Here is a 21,358-nt window from a genome sequence, read left to right on the forward strand (position 1 = left end):
TGAGTTTTTACTACTATCACAGCATTTGGGAAAGCACATTTACATTTAAGGATAGGATCCAAGAAAATCTCAGTATAGAATAACATGTACACAGAGTAAAAGACCAGAAGGAAAATCCAGATGAGTATTAGGCAGCAAGTGTCTGAGGGATTAGTGCACAGAAAAGCAAGGAAGTCAGTTCACTATAATTTTATAATTAAGTGAATCCTCCTAATTAATAAGACCAATCTATTATCACACAATTAGCATGACTAGTACAATCAAAATTAAGTCTTCCAACCTTCCACTGGCCCTACATATCTTCAGGCTATGAATGTTCCCAGCAGTTATATTCCATTACATCTAAATAGATATGTATGGTTAAAACTGGGGATCAACTAAAATATACTTACCACATTGTTCCATAACTTTATCTAAATAACAATTTCTACCTTCAATTATTTTTTGTCTGTGGATATTATTATATATTCTCCGTTCAAAAATCTTCTTTTTAAGGAAGCAAAATTATAGACACAGAAGATGTTTTAACTAGTATTGAAATAGATGCTGAATGAAACAAGTACATAATCTGTAGAATCCAAAGAATTTACTTTCTAACATATTTTTTTATAATGGTGACATCTCAGAATTGAGAGCAAAGTTCCGAGCAACAATTTACAAATTCATAACCCCTGCTTGACTATAATTTGATGCTTGTAGTTGCAAGTCATTAGTAGCTCATGAAACTACCTCTGGGTGCTGTAGGGAAATATTAAAAATTTACATAAAAATAAAATTTAACATTATAAAAATAGCACACCAATATTTTTTTTTATTTGACTGCACTGTGCTCTCTTTCTCTTTTTTAAATATATATTTTATTGATTTTTTTACAGGGAGGAAGAGAGAGGGATAGAGAGTTAGAAACATTGATGAGAGAGAATGATAGATCAGCTGCCTCTTGCACACCCACCACTGGGGATGTGCCTGCAATCAAGGTACATGCCCTTGAGCGGAATCAAACCTGGGACCTTTCAGTCCACAGGCCTACACTCTATCCACTGAGCCAAACTGGTTTCGGCTGCACTATGCTCTCTTAACTTAGTGTACTAAACCCATGTACAAAAATGTTATGTAACTTGTTAGAAAGAAGCTCAGCATTTGGGAAGATGTAAGATATATTTTTTCTATAATCAGATAATAAACAATCACATTAAAAACTGTCTACCTAATAGGAAAATGTTATATCTACTTTTATTCTCTCCCTATTTCCTAAACTAATTCTCTTTCTCTAGCAAATTTACATTTTACAAACAAGTGTGATAGACAGATGTGCATGAAGACACAAGTTCCTCCACAGCATAATTACACTGAAAACAGAAGGAGTGAAGATTAGGGATATTTACATTTAATACCAAATGTTTTAAAGTATGCATTATGTGTGGAATATTGTGGATTTATTATCTGTCAATTGCATCATTCCTCATTTAATTATAATTATTTCCTAGAGGTTACTTCTAAGATTTATAGTATGTGCATACTAAAATTAATAATTGCAGGTTAAAGGTTAATGTACAATTTTAAATATGTAAGCTTATTTCTTTTAAAAAGCCAGCCCAAATTATATCTACACAGAAGCATTTCTCCCTTCCGTAAACTATGAACATATGGAAGGCAAAGACATTTGAAGGTTACTTTATCACAATAACTGTCTTCATTGGCTATTTCATTTTATGTGAATCCAAAGTATGCTACATCTCAATGCTGCTATAAACAGAAATGACTTTAAACTGTTGGTTTAAAGCAATTCAGCAATATTAACTTATTAAGTTTTTTTATAGTATATCTTTGATAGTTATGGGCAATATAGCTATGGAATGCATAACATAGAAAGGAACAATTATCCTCAATCGTAAGATTTCTAAAATAAGTTTCATTTTTTTTTTACTCTACTCATAATTCTACATGACACTTGATTTCTACTCATAATTATTTGATGGATATGTTAATTTCTACTTCATTCAATCATTCATTTGACAAATATCACTGGTGCTTCTTATTGTCAGGTTTTGTGCTAATTCCAGGAAATGCAAAAGAGAATATGGTTGGGTTATGCAGAGGCTTATCATCTTTTTTGGTTGTTTGTTTTTTGTTTTTGTCATCTTTATAGTACAGCAACTAACAGACTACACTTAGTCTTATAGTCAAATAAGGAATAAGTAAAGTATGTTAACAGGAAAAAAATTAAATTGAAATATTTACAGATTTACAGTTTTACTTAGTAATGTCTTCCAAAGAGCTATTTAGAAATAACACACTATATATATATATATATATATATATATATATATATATATATATATATTGATTTCAGAGAGAAAGGGAAAGTGAGAGATAGAAACATCAATAATGAGAGAGAATCATTGATTGGCTGCCTCCTACATGCCATATACCCTTGACCAAAATGGAACACAGGACCCTTCAGTCCACAGGCTGATGCTCTATCTACTGAGCCAAATCAGCTAGGGATAACATAAGATTTTTATCACAATTTCATTTCCCTTAGCATTCACCACATTTCCATCCCACTGGTATTACAACTGTATAAAAAATGATAAGTATGATTAAGAAGGAATCTGAATCAAGGTTTTCTAGAAGAAATGCCACTGTAATCCAGTTAGGGAAGAGTTTAATACCTTAACTGTGAACAAAAGTGCCCTGAAGTCATCTGTTATTCTTAGAGAGTGTTAGGAAGAAGAATGAGGGGATATTGTACTGAATTCAAGTTTGTTTAAAATGCTGACTCATCCCACCTCTAAGTTCTTCAGATTTATGTATTTCCTAGCTTTCACTCTTAAAAAATACTTATTTGATATCAAACTTACTACAAGCTTCTGCTTTTATTTGGACATTTACATATACTTTGTTTTATGACATCAATGACATTTTATTGATTTATGTGGGGGGGGGGCGGGGAAACACTTGGGATTAGGTACAAATTGATAGTACATGTAGTGTAATGCTGTTTCACTGATGTTCCTCTCCAACATACTGCAAACATCCTCTTCAGGAGGACACACTTGGAAACTTCCAGTGACAAGGACCTCAGTCCCTTTCACAGCATGCGCAAGCTACTTACACCTTAGGGCTTTGCGCATGAGGGGCCTATGCTCAAAATGCTCTTCCCCCTAGTCTGTCACCTAGCCAAATGATGTCATTCCGGATCAGCATCAATGCCACTGCTTCAGAGAAAATTCCCCTGACACTCAATCTAAACCTGGTCGCTTTATTATAACTCTCATTGCAAGCCTTTCTTGCCATCTTTGCACCTTTTACAACTTGTGATTGTCTTATTTAATTATTACTTTGACATCTATCCTATTTAATCTTCACAACAGCACGAAGAAGGATGAAGTACTTTTACTACCCACATTTCACAGAGGAGGGCATTAGTTCTCACCTACATGATGGCTCACTCATATTTACTTATAATAAATAACTGAATAAATAGACTGAACTAACCATCTTCTAAAATTGAAATTAGACCCTCTGGACATGATGGGGACAGTCAGTACTATGACCCTGATATATAGTGATGTACATACTTCTTAAGCCTCACTTTTTCATCAGTGAAATGAATACAACATTTATCTCAAAGAATTGTTGTTAGGACTTAATGAGCTATGTAATAAAAATAAACGAACCTTAATAAGCAGTCATAATTTATATTCCAGCCCATGGATGTTTAAGAACACATCTCATTTCTCCTCCAAACAGGAGCCTTTCAAATAAGATATCTTGCCCTTAATTCTTCCAGTTCGTTGGCCTGGTTTTCTTCAATTGTCCTTATATTCATTGACTTATTACAATAGTTTGTTCAACCAATATTTATTGGGTGCCTACTCTTTGAGAGGTGTAATTACGCATAAACCCTGGTCCTCCTGAAGCACACAACTAAATAGAAAGCCAAATTGTACAATCAGTCACTCAGACCCAGGGTCACTCGGAGGACTTGTTACAATCAGACTGCTGGGCATTCCCCCAGGACTTTCAGATTCAGTACATCGTGGGTGGACCCTGAGAATTTTCACTTCTAAAAAGTTCTCAGCTAGTGCTGATGCTGCTGATCCGGGGATTGCATTTGGTGAACCAGTGAACTAGAATATAGTGATATTTTCCCAAGGATGGGATGAACTTTTGGGAGAAAAGAATTAAAACCAAAACAAAATTAAAAAAAACAAACACATACACACAATATATCAGGAGTTTGGTGAAGGAAATTGCTTTAGCTCTGGCCAGGAGGAAAAGGACAGTCTTTGCCAGATAGTGGCATAGTTTCCTGCTCTAACTGTGCTTGGACAACCCTAGCGTTGAGGTCTCATCCCAGACAAGCCTCTCAGATCCAGCCTTCTGCCATCTCCTCATAGAACCCCACCACCCGCCCCCCAACCTGATCCAAGGCCCATGCCACTATTCCCACGCTGCACAGCCACCTCTTCTCAGCCACCCATCTGATCACCGGATCACACAAGCCACCCCCAGGACTCGGAGGCCACCATCAGCCATCAGAACAACCTGGAGCTCTACTCTTCCTACACCCACCAGTCCATGTCCTACTACTTTGACTGCGATGGTGATGCCAACTGTTTTCTTCACCAAGCTCATGAGGAGGAGGAACATGCTGAGAAACTGATGAAGCTGCAGAGCCAATGAGGTGGCTGAATCTTCCTTTAGGAGGTAAAGAAACCAGGCCATGATGACTGGGACAATGGGCTGAATGCAATGGAGTGGGCATTACACTTGGAGAAAAGTCATTGCTGGAATTGCACAAATTGGCCACTGACAAAAACGACTCTCATATGTGTGACCTCATTGAGACGTACTACTTGAGAGCAGGTGAGACTCATCAAAGAAGTGGGTGACCACATAACCAACTTGTGCAGGTTAGAGGCCCCCAAAACTGGCATGGCAGAGAATCTCTTTGACAAAGCACACCCTGGGAGACAACGAAGAGAGCTAACCCGTACTTCCCTGGTCACCAGAGTAGCACATGCATCTTGAAGTTACCTTTACCTTTTCTATACGCTGTATCAAGTCATCCACTTATTTCTGTCATTTGAACCAGTCTTTGAAATAAAGTAAATTGGTACCGCCACCACCCAAAAAAAGATGGGAAAGAATTTAGAAGGGACTTCCTGGTTTGTTTTTTTTGTATCTGAGGAAACATTTTTAAATAAATATGACAACAGATATTTTCATAATTTTATGACGGAAAACCAACTGAAGAAAAAGTATAAAATTATATTCAATGGAAATAAGTGGCAACTATTACATCAAAAGAACACATGCTATATAGGTTTATTGGTAGGAACTAATATATAACAGTGTGAAGAAAATCAAGGGAATTTTTAATCTAATCATATGAACAATCTACAGCCTAGTATCATATTGACTATGGACTAAGAACCACGTACTTCCAAAACCGGTTTGGCTCAGTGAAGAGAGGCCAGCTGGCTGAAAGCTCCCCGGTTTGATTCCGGTCAGAGGCATGTACCTTGGTTGCGGGCACATTCCCAGTAGGGGTGTGCAAGAGGCAGCTGATCGATGATTCTCTCTTGTCAATGTTTCTAACTCTCTATCCCTCTCTCTTCCTCTCTGTAAAAAAATTAATAAAACATATATTAAAAAAAAAAAGAAAAACACATACTGTGTCTAAACACCCATCTTAGCTATTATACTGTTGATGTTTTTTTTTTTTATTCCAGAAATGATTTGCTCTATAAAATATTTATTTTCTGAAACATTATTGGTAACTTGATAACGAGCTGGTTACAGATTAGAATTCAGTGGGAATTTTACATTGTCTTCCACTTTAAAAAAGTCAGTGTACAAATAAAAATATTATTCATGTGTAACACTACATGCTTCTGTGTGCACACAACGTGTTATTCTCAAGTAGGGCAAATGCAGATTCTGAGTCAGTTGTAACCTCAAAGTGAAGATTTAACACATACTCAGAAGTATGTGTCAAATTCATGTACTCATTCTGCAATTGTAGTTCTGATTGACTAAACAGTTCTCTAGAAACTGGAATACTCAGTGGTGTGTCAAAGCTGACTCAAATGGATTAACAACTCTGCATTCAGGCACCATGATGGTAGTCTGACATTGGCCATGATGGGAGTATTCATATCATGGAAATTTGTAAAGATTACAAACAATGGCATTTTTTCCCTTTTTTTTTCCAAAGCTGGTTATTAAACATTTACTTTTTCATGCCTTGGGACTAATACAATAAAACATGATTATATGCACAACTTTAGGAGAGAAGAAAGTTAAATAGTTGAATTTCCTTTGCTAATTTCCTACACAGAGAGAAGAATTAGTATACGTTTTAAAAAAGTGTTTTACATTGTCCCTTAATGGTAGTAAATGTTTCACATTCGTGATTATATGCATTCTTTCTCCCAAGCACTCTTTGAGTAAAGTACTATTATTCATATTTTGCAGAAAATGAAACACAAGTTCAAGGTTAAATAATTTGCCCACGGCTAATTCTTGACTAGTATATATTACTGTCTCCCTAAATAAAAAACATACTCGGAGGATTCTTCTTTCTCCCTCAAAGTTGGCAACAGGAATAATTGAACTGAAGTTGATAACAAATTCTCCATTTTACACCAAAAAAATTGTAATTTAATTTACAAAGAGAGATTTAGGTTGCATTAGTTTAAGTAAGCATAATAAAAAAAAACATTCTCAATACTAACAGGTTTTATGAAATTTAATTCTCTCACATCTTTTAGGACATGCAGCTTGGCCTTGCATGATTCATCTCATCAAGCCTCAGGAAGGATCTGATCCTTTTTTAAGGTTTCTTTAACTTGAGCAATTCTGTGACATGGTCGGGTGTTTTAGAAAGGAATATATTTTGTATGATGAATTGAAGAAATATATTTGCCATGAATGATAAAAATTTATTAAACTCGGTTTCATTTTTGTCATAATAAAGGCATTATAGAGTATAGAAATTTAAACCTTTTTATTCACATTTTTTATTTTTTTATTTTAAAATATATTTTATTGATTTTTTACAGAGAGGAAGAAGAGAAAGGGATCGAGAGCTAGAAACATTGATGAGAGAGAATCATCGATCAGCTGCCCCCTGCACACCCCCCACTGGGGATGTGCCCGCAACCATAGCACATGCCCCCGACCGGAATCGAACCTGGGACTCCCCAGTCCACAGACTGAGGCTCTATCCACTGAGCCAAACTGGTCTTGGCTATTCACCTTTTTTAAAACATTCTTTGCTTTCCTTAGGGCAAAGTTTAATACAACTGGTTACCTCTTTGAGCATAATCGGCATGGGCATCCATATTGATGGATGATTTATACATAGTTTTTGGAATCTTTCTATTACTGAATCTTAAATATTATAAGTGACCCATGGCATGATCGCAATATTGCATACTGGCCTTCAAAATGTCATTGTTACAAAGTTGAAGGTTTATAAATGTGTACATATACATACCCATGCACACACATTGCTATCTCTAAGGATGTTAATCAAAAGTCTGCACAGTTTGCCCTGACCAGTGTGTTCAGTGGTCAGAACGTAGGCCCATGCACCAAAGGGTCTCAGGTTCGATTCCCAGTCAAGAGCATGTACCTGGGCTGTGGTTCTCTCCCTGACCTCAGTCAAAACACATGCAGGAAGCAACCAATAGATATGTCTCTCTCACATTGATGTTCTTCTTTCTCTCTCTCTTTTCCTCTCTCCTTCTCTCTCTCTCTCTCTCTCTCTCTCTCTCTCTCTCTCTCTCTCTCTCTCTCTCTCTCTCTTCTCTCTCTCTCCCCACCTCCTCTCCTTCCATCCCTTCCTTCATTCCACTCTCTTTGAAAAGCGGTCAAAAAGGTATCCTCAGATGAAGATTAACAAAAACCAATAAACTAAAAACAAAACAAAAGTCTGCACAGTCCAAATGGACACTCTGTTAGATCAAACAAGCAATTGCTTAAAGCCTTGGATTATTAAATGTCAATGGAGGATTTAGAGCTTAAAAGACTAAATGCGGAAGATTTTTTAAATTAAATAATGTTTAGCCCACAGGGAGAATAGGTAGGTAATTTTCAAAATGAACTAGATGCTTAATAATTACCTTAAAAATTATCAGAAGCTATAATGGTTCTTTATTAACTTTCATTATTTATAAGAAGGTAAATTCCAGATTTGAAGGGAATTTAGTAGAGAAGAGAGAGAGAGAGAGAGAGAGAGAGAGAGAGAGAGAGAGAGAGAGAGAGAGAGTATTTTTGAGTTGGGTATATTTAGCATTGAAACAAGATTGATTACTAATTATTATTTTTTTAAATATATTTCATTGACTTTTTTACAGAGAGGAAGGGATAGGGATAGAGAGTTAGAAACATCTATTAGAGAGGGACATCGATCAGCTGCCTCCTGCACACCTCCCACTGGGGATGTGCCCTAAACCAAGGTACATGCCCTTGACCAGAATAGAACCTGGGACCCTTCAGTCTGCAGGCCAACACTCTATCCACTGAGCAAAACCGGTTTTGGCGATTAATATTATTTAAGTGAGTGAAACACTATGCCTTAGCCCATGACTTGGCATGGAGGAACGCCCACATGGTTTCTACCCACATGGAACTTAGAAAGACTGGTAGGCCAAAAACTGCTTTCCATATCCATGTTTTCATTTCATCTTTTCAACTAAAATTCTACAAATAAATTAAGAAAACATTTGATACATAGACCAAGGCATGAAGATTTGCAAATATACACGAAAATTCAATCTTTCCCTTTAGAGATGTTTGTAAAGCACTATATTTTGTTCCACAAACAGCGTGACCTAACAAGATAAATACACATACCTGCGGATCATGGAGAGAATACAGGGCCAATTTTCAGAATAGCGTATTACAAAGAAATAGAAAGTATTTTTCTTTCATACCCATAGCCCAACCTCAAGCTTTCCAAATGAAACATAATGCATCCTGTGTGTCATCTCTCAGTTGCCTGATTGTGAAATACTTTATCCTTTCCCATTTTCTTAGCAAATGTTATCTTCATACTAGGTTCTTTATTTCAAAACCTATTTTAAATGATATGTGGTTTATGACTCTTTTAGTTAAAAAACACACACATTTAAACCCTAATAGAACTTCTCTAACTTTTAAGCTAAACAGTAGTAGGGGGAGACAGAAGCGCTTGGTTTACTGGTAAGTGGAAGGTTAGGTGAGGTTTGCGGAATGAAACAGTTTGGAACAGGTAATGCGATGTTATTATGTGGAAGTGACTCATTCTGTCACCACTGACTGCGAAATTGTTATGTGGAAGTAAATCTGTGAAGTCAATACTCTTTCGAAAAACATAAATAATAGCTCATCATGGTTTGTTCATCCTGGAAAATAAACATGAGACACTGGCTTAAAGGTAAATGAAATGCTACTTTTCTCCATTAGCAATAAAGATACAATAAAAATATACTTTGAAATGAGAAAAAATGAGTTATGAAATTAATTCAAAAGTTCATTGGAGGAAACACAATATCTAGTATAAAATAATTTACTTCTCATATAATTAACGTAGTGTTAATAAAATCAACACTTAGTAAACATATGCTATATAGGCAGGCACTGTACAAATACTGGGGTTCCAGAGAATATAAGTAGTTCCTATCCTTAAGTTGCTTATGAGAGAGAAATAAATATGGCATAGTGTCCCCCAACATTCATTCTCTCCCTTATTTTAGCAACAAAATGCCCCACCCATTTTTTATTGGACCGCAGCTACCTTTGTAGAGGTTGCAGTTTTTAGTTTTTCTTTTTAAAAAAAAATATATTTTTTATTGATTTTAGAGAGGAAGGGAGAGGGATAGAGAAATGGAAACATCAATGATGAGAGAGAATCACTGATTGTCTGCCTCCTGCACACCTCCTATGGGGGATTGAGCTTGCAACTCAGGCTTGTGTCCTTGGCAGGAATCAAACCCTGGATCCCAGTCCACAGGCAGACACTCTATCCACTGAGCCAAACCAGCCCAGGGCCAGTTTTTAGTCTTTCTTGAACGAAGTATTAGTCAAGAGGATGAGAGCAGATGCAGGGTGCAACTTCACTTCGAGGATGAAGCTCCTGGCCCTGCCATTCCTCTCCCCCACCTCTCCTGGGCTGGAACACCTGCACACCTGTAAGGACCCTGCTCCAATTGCTCACAGTGGTCACACCCAGGTAACACAGAAGCAACAAGATGGGACACCCGAGTGCCAGAATAACCACGTGAAGTATAGCTGGTCCACCAGCACCTTTTACTCAGTTCAATACCACGTGAAAGACAAATAAACTCCTATCTCACATTAACCACTATTTTGAGCGCTCTCTGTAACTCCAACACAATGACTCCTCATACAACAAATAAGCAAAAATTGCTCACTAGATATTTGCTGACAGTCTTGTGCCTCAAACAGTCTTGCCAGTTTCTATAAAAGGCAATTCCATTAGGCTAGTTGTTTGGGACAAAGCTTGGCATCTTTTACTCTTCTCTTTATCTTACATAGTGTTTTCAACCCAATCCATTATTAAGTACTATTTGCTGAACTTTCAAAATAGTGTCCAAATTTAATCTTTCTTCCCACCTTAGCCCAAGTCATCCTTATCTCCTTTCTTGACTATTTCAATCGGCTTCCAAACTGATATCCCTGCTTCCCTCCCTGCTGTCAGAGTGGACTTTTCATGGCTGCAAAAGAGCCATAACTGAGAGCATGTTGCTCTTCTACTCAAACCTGCTATGGATTTCTAGCTTGATTTTAAGAAACGAAAAAGTCCATAACATGGCCCACAAAGCCTTTGGGGCTCTGTTAAATCATTAATTTCTTTACCTGATTTCCTTACCTCCAGCCCACAAATCAATATCTCCTCTTTAGCCACACTTGCTTCCATCCTACTCCTTGAAGATTTCCTCGGGGCTTTGCACATTTTTATTTTCTCTGCCTAAAATGCTCTTCTTTCAGATATTATTAGCATGGCCCATTGACCTCCTTCATGTCCCTGCTTCTGCTCAACACTCAACGTATAGAGGCCTTCCCTGTATGTCCTCCACTACACAGCAATTTCTTTCCCATCAGGCATGTTCCTCTCTCTGTCCCCTTACCATGCTCTGGTTTTCATAGCTTTTATCACCACCCAATTTTACAGATTATATATATATATATATATATATCTGTATTTTTTTAACAGATCCAAAATGTTAAGATTTTATTTACAAAACTTCTTTGTTGTACATATAGTAAAAATGCTGTTACAGTCTTAGCATAGCCGGTAGCCACAGCAGGTTGACTCACCAATCACAGCTATCCACGCTACATGAAAACCTAACAACGTTTACAATTTTTTAAAATATATTTTATTGATTTTTTTACAGAGAGGAAGAGAGAGGGATAGAGAGAAACATCGATGAGAAAGAATCATCGATCAGCTGCCTCTTGCACACCCCCTACTGGGGATGTGCCCACAACCAAGGTACAGGCCCTTGACTGGAATCGAACTATGCTCCATCCACTCAGCCAAACCGGTTTCAGCAACGCTTACAATTTTGTTGGGGTGCAGTTCCCAAGCTTGATGGTGAAGTCAGTGCTTATTAAAATACTTTTCATTTGGGAAACTCTCTGCATAGCACCCCCCTACCACTGAAAGCCAATCTATTGTGAGAACAGGAAATAGAATATACTTTTGATGAAAACACTCAGCTATAACTTGCATGAAAATAAGTTCTAAAATTAATTTCTCATCACAAGATAATGTCGTATGCGTTCAGAGTTGGCGTGAGCCTTTTATCTTCCAATGTTACTTATAAGAGCTGCGTTTGGGAGAAGAAAGTTGTCTTTCTAAGGACAATAAATCAAAGTGGCAAGGATGCTTTTTTTGTTTTTTAACTTATCTCAAGAAGTTGCTTAATAGCGTGGTAGTGAGATATCAAAACAAGCAAGTACACAGCAAATGAAAAAGCCTCTTGTAAAATACATCCTAAGAGAAATTTATAGATATTTCAAACATTTTACTTAGCAATAAGAATTTAAAAAGAGACATACAGTGAATAGCTTGCAATTTAGGTTTACATATGCACTGAGATTACTACGCTGGGTCCTCATGTAAAACAAGATTCTTTTTATTTAAATTTGAAAGCATTTAAGGTATTAAATGGGTTATTGTACTAAGCCTCCAAAGCACACAACGTAACATCTTCTAGGATTTTTAAGTGAGAAATAAGCCCAGTATAAAATAATTTCCTTCTCCAAAAAAATAATAATTGGATTCAAATAAAATTTCTTCTACTCCTTTAGAACTATAATTAAAGTCTAATTACAAAAAAAAAAGTCTGTACTGTACTACATTAATTCAAGATAATCATTGGGAGCCCAATTCAATTCCCAAATCGTGAACATTAGAAAGTGTGCGAACAGAACCCACAAAATGCTTCAGTGATACCTTTCAGACTGTGAAATGGAATGGAACTAAGGGAACAACGAGCACTTCCATGAAACAAACTTGCCCATTGTTGATCTGTTGGCTATTTGCTCTAGATTCAAATGCATTCATTTACAGAAAAATTTTTGCTTCTAGTATACCAAGACGTTATTTACAAGACATTTGTTTTGTGACGTGGTCCTCTTTATGTAGTATTTGGGGGAAGAGGGAGGGGACATATGATATTTTGAAGTTCAATCCCAGATTCTTTTCTGAAACAAGCATCCAGTTGGTCATATTTGTCATCAGGTCATATACCGTATTTTTCCGGCGTATAAGATGACCCCCTAATTTTACAGTTAAAACATAGGTTTAGGCCTATATTCGCTGTATAAGACTACCCCCCACTTCCGAGGCAACACCAGTTCTTTTTTTAATAGAACGCCTCTCTGACTCTGGCCAATCTGAGCAGGCTTTTTTTCATTTCAAACGTCATCTTATACGCCAGAAAATACGGTAGTTTAGGCAGTATTCTCAAACTTTTAGTCACAGAACCTCTTTACATTACCAAAAATTATTGAAAACTTCAGAAAGCTTTTGCTTATGTGGGCTTATGTTTACTCCATTAGAGCTTAAAACTAAGAAAATTTTAAAATATTTATTCACTTGAAAATAACACACTTATTACATGTTACAAATATATTTTTATAATAGTAACTACATTTTAAAAACAAAGAGTTTAATGAAAATCATGCCATTATTTTACACTATTTGAAAATCGAATTGATGTGTGCCTCAGTAGAAAACAGCTGCATTTTCTGTTTCTACACTTAATTGGCTGCCACATTATCCACCATGTGCCTTCTAGAAACTCCACTGCACACTCATGAGAGAATAAGACAGAAGACAGGTAACAGGCTTATGTTATTATGAAAATAGTTTTGACCTCAAGGAGTACCTAAAAGGTTCATAAGACTACCCCTTGAGAATTGTTGCTTTAAGGATATTAGTTGGCAGAAAATAGGAAGAAATTTTCAGTTTACCACAAAAAAATTTTTATGGAGAATCAAAATATATTTATGACTATACCTATTAAATCTGTTGAAATATACAAAATTTTCCATATAGTCTGTTGCATGTAAAACTATTATAATTAGGAGAACTACATTCATTAATCTTCCGTGGTAGCCTGGTTTGGTTAACTGAATACTCCTACCTTCACACCCTGACTTCTTTACTGAGATTTCAGACATGTGTGTCCATTGTCCTTGAATTGACATCTCCAATGGGATGTCTAATAGCCATCTCACTTCACATTGTCAGAATAGAACTCTTGATTTGCTTCCACAAACATGAACTATTTTCACTTTTGTCCCTCCAAAAATGGCACCACCATTCAACCAATTATTTAAACAAAAAAACCTAGAAGTCATTTGCAACTTCTCTTTTGGAGCTCCATATGACCTGTATGAGCCGCCAAAATGTAATGTCTTTCCTTTGGATCCCATGCTGCCATCCTAGTCCTGGTATCCCCATTTTTCCCACAATGTTACATTTTTTCCAACATTTGGTAATTAATGTAATTAGTGTAATTTTTTTTTACAACTTTTGATAATTAGTGTAATTTATCTACTTATAAAACATAAATCAGATCATATCCCATCTCAACCTAAATTGATACAATTCTACATAAATTTCTTGGAATTAAAATAAACTACTTACAAAGTCCTACAGGTGGCCTGGGCTCTACCAACCTCTCCATCCATATCTCACACCAATGCCTTCTTTCTGTCTCTTTAACATCCAAGCTTTCCCCACCATTTTGCTTTTCTACTTGCTGTTGTCCTCTTCTGGAGACCATCATGCAAGCTTTTGTGTGCCTGGCTTCTTCTTGTCATTTAGGTCTCAACTCAAATGTTACCCTCTCACAGAAGCTTTCTCTGACCCAGTCAATAATTGCCAGACCCACCTGCATGATTCTTTTACAGCACGGAGTTTCATCTAATTTATTCATAGCTATTTAATTATGCAAGTGTATTTGGCTTATCTCCATGTATGTTCTTTGTCCTTTTTCCCTACAACCATCACCAGAATTTAAACTCTAGAAAAGCAGGGACTGTATGTGACTTGTTCACAATTATATTTTCAGTGACCACCAAGACATAGAATTAAATTATAGGAATCTACACTAATAAAAGAGAAAGATGCAAATTGACTGTATCTCCATGATACCCACCAGCCAATCAGGAGTGAGTATGCACTTAACCCAACAAAGATGTCAGGTTAATTTGCATATGCAGGCGCCAAGCACCTGGGGGCAGGGTGGCACAAGTTGCCTGGGTCCCTGGGACTGGCACCCATCCCACAGCCTCCTGGGACCATCATCACCCAGGGAGGTGAGGGCAGCTATGCCAAGCCATGCCTGCAGGTTTCCATGACCATTGCCAAATCCAAGAGGCAAGGGCAGCCACACAGCCTGTCAGCAGACAGAAGGGCCTTCTTGGCTGTAGCTGTGGTGACCCACAACCAGGCAAGCATGGCCCTCAGACAGAACCCGGCAAGGCCTGCTTTCCCATCTCCGTGGTGTGGAGCAGGCAGGCTCCGCAGACAGCTGAGAACCATGGGGAGCAGGCCTACACCATCAGTAGGACATTCCCTGAGGGCTCCCGGATTGGAGAGGGTTCAGGTTGGGCTGAGGGACTCTGCACCCCCACCACACCCCCATGCACAGATTTGGGCACCAGCCTCTAATAAATAGATAAGCAAATGAATTAGTAAGTGAATCACAGTAAAGATACTATATTGCAAAAATAACTTAATTAAATGCTGTCTTTGTTATTCTTAATTACCAAGGAAAATACAAAGAATTTCATATATTCATGGACTATGAAAATCTGCTTTATCTCTAATGCCTTTATACTTTTGTACAAACACACCATATGGGGGCATGAGAAAAACATGGAAGTTCAACAACATCTTGTATATATGTAACCTAATTTTCAACACACACAAAAATTTGCTGAATATTTTTCTTATTTCATATGTTTTTTAACCTTTATAATTGATGCAACAAATAAAAATTTAAATATATATGACTAAATGAAAATATTTTTGAGACTTTCCAAACAAGTCATGTTAATTTTTTAAGCAAAAAGGAAAAAAACACCTAAAAACTAAGTCTTTTTCTTTGCAGACTAATTTTTAATTCACTTAAGACTTCTTATTGATGTTTATTGTTTTTATTAGTCTCTTTCTTAAAAATTTAAATTTACCCAGAGGTAGAATCCAATATATGGTATTATTTCCCCATCATCTCCTGCAATATAATCTGAACTCTAAGAATAAATAATTTTATGTAAATTCACACATAAATGAGCACACAGTACAAATATGTACATGTGTATATTTCCAACAGAGTGTCAATAAAAATCTTTGCACTAGAAATATTGAAGCAAATTATTATAAATCTTTAAAAATTTGTTTTAATTTGAGGGCATGTACCAACATTGAATAAATCATCAGGGACAGCATAAAAGTATATTAAATCATTGCTAAAGGTATTAAACACTTCAAAACATTATGAAATTTAATGTAATAGTATTATAAAATTGTGCTTTGTAAATATGATCCAAATATAAAATATAATATTGAATTATGGTCTAGCCATAAAATATTAATATATTTGATAAATATGTAAGTGGATTATGTTCTAGTCATAAAATTAATATACTGCATTTGGTAAATATGTTTATGGCTTTCAGTGAAAGTTACTGCAACAGACAATTAAACTCTCCTAGGGACAAATGTTCTCTCCTTTGTTTTTCCCAGTGGGGAATAAAAGACTTTAAAGAAGCATGCTCAATTTTAAAAGGAAAATTTGAAACACATTTACTATTAATTATAAATTATTTATAGTTTTAGTTTTCCTCTGTAAATACATCATCATGTATTTGCGAAATGGGAAACCACCTTTCACAAGAATTGTAACAACTTCAATAGGTGCTTTTTCTAATATGACTTTGATATTGATAAGTGAACAGAGTAACTTCACTTGCTATGATATTGAAAAGTATATAGAAAAACTTAACTGCTCTTGTTACAGTATACAAAACAGCAAACAACAAACAAATAAATCTGGTTTTAAAAGCATTTGCTCCTATTATTTTTTGAATAACTATAAAGAAGTTTATGATACACAGGAAGCAATTCACCTTAATAAAGTTGAGCAAATTAAGCAGGAAAAATGATACTAAACACATCATTAATGTAGACATCCTTAATAATAATTCCTTGATATTTTAATATGCATGAAATGTGAATTCTCTGGAATTGGTCTTAAGTCCATTTTAAGTCATCCATCATAACTGAGAATCTCCTTGCACTACTTACAAAGTAGAAGAATATTTTTGTTTTCATCAGAACGTAGTTTATAGAAGGGGCTAAGTATAAAGATCAAATTTAGACTGCATCCTTCCAAAGCTATAATAGTTAAATTCAAATAAAGTATGTGCAATTACAGGCTACTTTCTCAAATGCAGAGTCAAGGGAGAATTCCAAAGAGGACTTCAGAGACCTATTCTGATGCTCACTGGAAGAGATGGGGTGGCTGTTGCCATGGCAGACTCACCATGAAGCTTTAATGTGCTGGAAAGCAGCTCCAATCTGCCCTGCCCTTTGAAAGTGTGCCAAAATTATTACTAGCCATTTAAGGATATTTCATTAGAGGGATGGATATTAAAAGCATTAGTCTACCCAGCCCTCCACAAAAATCTTTGAAAATCTTGTTAAGGACCTTGAAGGAATACATCTATGTGTTTTTCAAATGAACTCACAACAATTTTAAAATTCTGTTCAATGTTCAGCATGCAAATTACTCAACAGATCTATGTAATAATGGCTGAAATAAATTTTACCTTATTAGCAAGAAATCAGTGTCATTACATTATTGCCAAAAAAAGTACTGACCCATATTTTATTTTCACTTTTCAGTTATGATGTTTTAATTCTCATTAAAAGTGTATCTTAAACTTTCAAATGTGGCATTCTCTCAAAATTGAAGAATAAAGAAATTGATGTTTTAGCAAAATAAATCCTCATATAAGTAAAATATATAACTGTTATGATGTAACTATTGACCACATAGGGCAGCCATTTTGTGTGTTAGGGTGGTCAATTTGCATAATACTCTTTTATTAGATAGAATAGTAAGAGAAAAATATATTTGTACCTTTTCAACAAAATCCATGACCTACTTTGCCAATTTCGGATTATTTTTAGAAAAAAATTATATATTTTCAAATATCATCTCAAAAAAACAAGCATATGAAATTGTAATTATTTTAACTTTTATGACTCTTCAAAAATAAGGAAATTCACACTATTCACCATCTCAATGTAGTACATTCAGTTCCAACATTAATAACTAGTGGCCCCATGCACGAATGAAGATTCATGCAAGAATGGGCCTTTGTTCTCCTGGCTGCTGGCACTGCCTTCACTCTGGCCGGAGCAACCTTTCCGCTCAAGCCTGGAGGCACCTTTCTGCCTTCCCACGCTACCCAGGAGTGGCTGAGGTGGTGTAGAAAGCCTGTGTTGTCACCATGGCGATGATGCAAGCATCCTGCCCCATCCCTGGCCACGTGGCGCCTGTGTATACAAATTAATTTGTCATCTTTGTTGGTTTAATTTGCATAGTCACTCCTGATTGGCTGGTGGGCATAATGAAGGTATGGTCAATTAGCATGTTACTTTTTATTAGGTAAATTTAAAAAGGCAATGGAGAACTACACATTAGTTGAACCGCATGTGATAAAGGCCGTATTTTACAAAATCAAACATGGACCTAAGTAGCCAGATGAGTATTAAAAACACTACCTTTCAAAATATGTAAGATTTTCAATAATGATGTTCTTGCCAATTCACCTTGCTAATTTTTCTTGAATTATACAAAAAATATCATTACTTTATTATGGTACATAAACAAATCCTTACATATGTTAGCCAAAAGAAAAAATATTACTCAGCTTAATCACCTACCTCTATTCATTAATTTTGTTACTAAATGACATGATTATTTCCAAATATAAAATCTACCTTCACAGAAACATATTATCAAGTATATTCAAAAACATATTTATTGCCCCCAGAGGACAATTTATAAATTTTATATGTTGGAGTGGGGGAATGTATTGCCCTTTCAGCTCCTCAAGTGAAAAGAATAGTTCTTTTTTAGATCATAAATGTGACTATGTTCCTTGACTGATAACAGCTTACACACTTCACCAATGCATGGTCAAACAAACACATACACACACATATACACAGCCATGAGAAATACTTGCCTTCTATAATGTCTTACAAAGACACAAAAAGCACCAACCAAGAAGAAGATAGATATATTTGACTATCTTCAAGTTAATAATTTCTGCTCAATAGAAGATACCACAAAGGAGGAAAGATACAAACTATAAATGGAAGGAGATATTTGAAATACGTTAATTCACAAGGATTAAGCTCCAAAATGTGTAAAGTCAACCAACCAAGCAACCAACCAATAGAAAAATGGGTGGAGAATACTACGGACACTTGACAGAACAAACACAAACAGTACATAAATAGACAAAAATATGCTCAATATCATCAATAATCATAAGGAAAATAACTGGAAATAATCCAATATAATCAGTAGTACATGGATAAATAAATTGGGATATATATAGAACATAATATTGAAAAGCAAAAATTTAACAGAAAAATGTATGCAATCTTATTAGCTTTATACAATATAAAGCTCAATAACATTAAAAGTAAACATGCACATTCCATAGAGGGGGAGGCTTGTGGAAGACTGGGTTCTCATAAGCTAACTTGAAGGCTATCCATTCATGGACCCACAGACAGACTCTTGGAGATTGGAGAAGGCATGGGAGATGTGCGATGTGTCAGCCTCAGGAAATCCTCCACCTACACAGTTTCCCCATGCAGATGCTGTGTAGTCACTGCTGAAATGTCTGCGGGATGGGGTTCTTGCCATCACATCAGGGTGCTCATCTCACTTTTGCAACATATTAATTAGCAGAATGTTAATCCTAAAGCCTTCTTCCCTATAACTTGTATTTCTTCTTCGATCATTTAGATTCATGAAGAATAGTTTCCTTTTCGTGGGACAAGCTTTCAGCATTTAAAAACAGCCTTTCCTCCTTGCTGGTGTTGCTCAGTGGTTGAGCATCAGCCTATGAGCCAGGGGATTAGGGTTCCATTCCCAGTTAGGGCATATGCTGGGATCACGGGCCTGATCCCCAGAGTGGGGTGTGCAGGAGGCAGCCAATCAATGATTCTCTATCATCACTGATGTTTTTATCTCTCCCTCTCCTATCCTCTCGGAAGGGAAATAAAAATATATTAAAAATAAATAAATAAATACAGCATTTCCTCCTAAAACTTCCACCTACACATGAAATAATGTCAATTTTTTAAAAATGTATTATGCTCCATATTCTGGCTCAAGTATATGAAAGTTTTTTTTTGAAGGGTAGCAACCCATGCCCTCTAAATATCTAACTTTCCTGTCTTTGCCATAAACTCTATAATTGAAATATATTTTACTAAGCATGTTTAATACTTCCAGAGATTCATTATCTATGACAAATTTTCATAAATACATATTTTGTTTTTATATGCACAGTACATAAGCTTGTACTTTAAGATTAACAGTATGAACTTGGTCCTATAAAGGAACTGCAAGAATAACTTAAGTGCATTGGCATTTCACCCAATCTAAAGCTCTCTCTCAGATTAACATGAAAAACTCATCAGGTCAAAAGGCAACACCTTCCTTTTCACTTCCTGATTTATCCGCTTGCAGCTAGGGTGGGCTGTGCATTGAGGATTCCTTCATTTAATGCATCAGCATAACAATGCTAATCAAATGTCGTTCTTTAAAAAAATAAATTAAAAAATTAAAAGCAGCACCTAATTTGGGACAATAAAATGATCTGTTTCTGATGTTAAATTAAGAGAGCTAATTTATATGAAAATGAATTCCATCCTTTCATACTCTCAGGTAGCATTTTGAATGCCAACTGACATCCTGAAGCTCATCATTAATGTTCAATTTTATACAGAAATCCCTCTTTGAATCCATCTTCAGTGCATCATTTAATTATAGAAAGAGTAAAATGTTTCAGGGGGTGGGAGTAATATAAGCTACTATATGAATTTGTATATGTTTACTGTTGATGGTGCCTAGCACGATTCATGTCCAGGTTGAAAAATAGTGACAGACATCATCCTAAATAGGCAGGCCTGGTACCAACCAGCTCACTGGAAAAAGAAGCAGATGACCAGTTTTCAGAAGGCATAAGTAAAACCTAGGAGCAGTAACAACAGAACCTTGCCCTGCTGGTGTGGGTTAGTGGTTGAGTGTCGACCAAGAAGTCAAAGTTCCATTCCTAGTCAGGGCACATGCAGGGTTGTGGGCTCAATACCTAGGAGGGGTGTGCAGAAGGCAGCCAATCCACAATTCTCTCTCATCACTGATGTTTCTATCTCCCACTCTCCCCTCCTCTCTCTGAAATCAATAAAAACATTTTTTGGGGGGAGAGAATCAGAAGCATGAGGCTAGTCCCTGGAGAGTTGATGTAAATAATCACAGATCACTTAGTGCACATAAGTCCTATTAAAATAATCATTGTGTGATGAGCCGAAATGATTGTTCCTTCTTAAATTGTTTTTTTAAGCCTGTGAGAAATATAAAATCAATGCTACTGATTTTAAACAGAAAAAATAAGGCCTTCAGGTACACAGCAGAGTTCAGTCCTAAACAATGACACAGAGGTGGGCTAAGATTAAGCCAAATCACAGCCATTTTTCAAGAGAAAAAAAGAGCTAATAAGA

The 21,358-nt window shown here is 36.1% G+C and overlaps 1 protein-coding gene and 1 pseudogene across 3 annotated transcripts in view; one reads left to right on the forward strand and one right to left on the reverse strand.

Annotated features, from left to right (window-relative positions):
* The window catches only part of LOC311632651 (ferritin heavy chain-like), a 158,934-nt pseudogene extending 153,935 nt beyond the window's left edge, over positions 1–4,999 (forward strand). The window contains exon 3 of the transcript in view: positions 4,522–4,999. The product of the transcript in view is annotated as a ferritin heavy chain-like (transcript). The remainder of the gene's footprint in view (positions 1–4,521) is intronic.
* PRKG1 (protein kinase cGMP-dependent 1) overlaps positions 1–21,358 on the reverse strand; it is a 1,113,305-nt gene that overhangs the window by 864,770 nt on the left and 227,177 nt on the right. The gene's annotated exons all lie outside the window — the stretch shown is intronic.

Source organism: Pipistrellus hanaki (genome assembly GCF_964339955.1).
Source record: "Pipistrellus hanaki genome assembly, chromosome: 14".
In the NCBI taxonomy this organism is placed as follows: domain Eukaryota; kingdom Metazoa; phylum Chordata; class Mammalia; order Chiroptera; family Vespertilionidae; genus Pipistrellus; species Pipistrellus hanaki.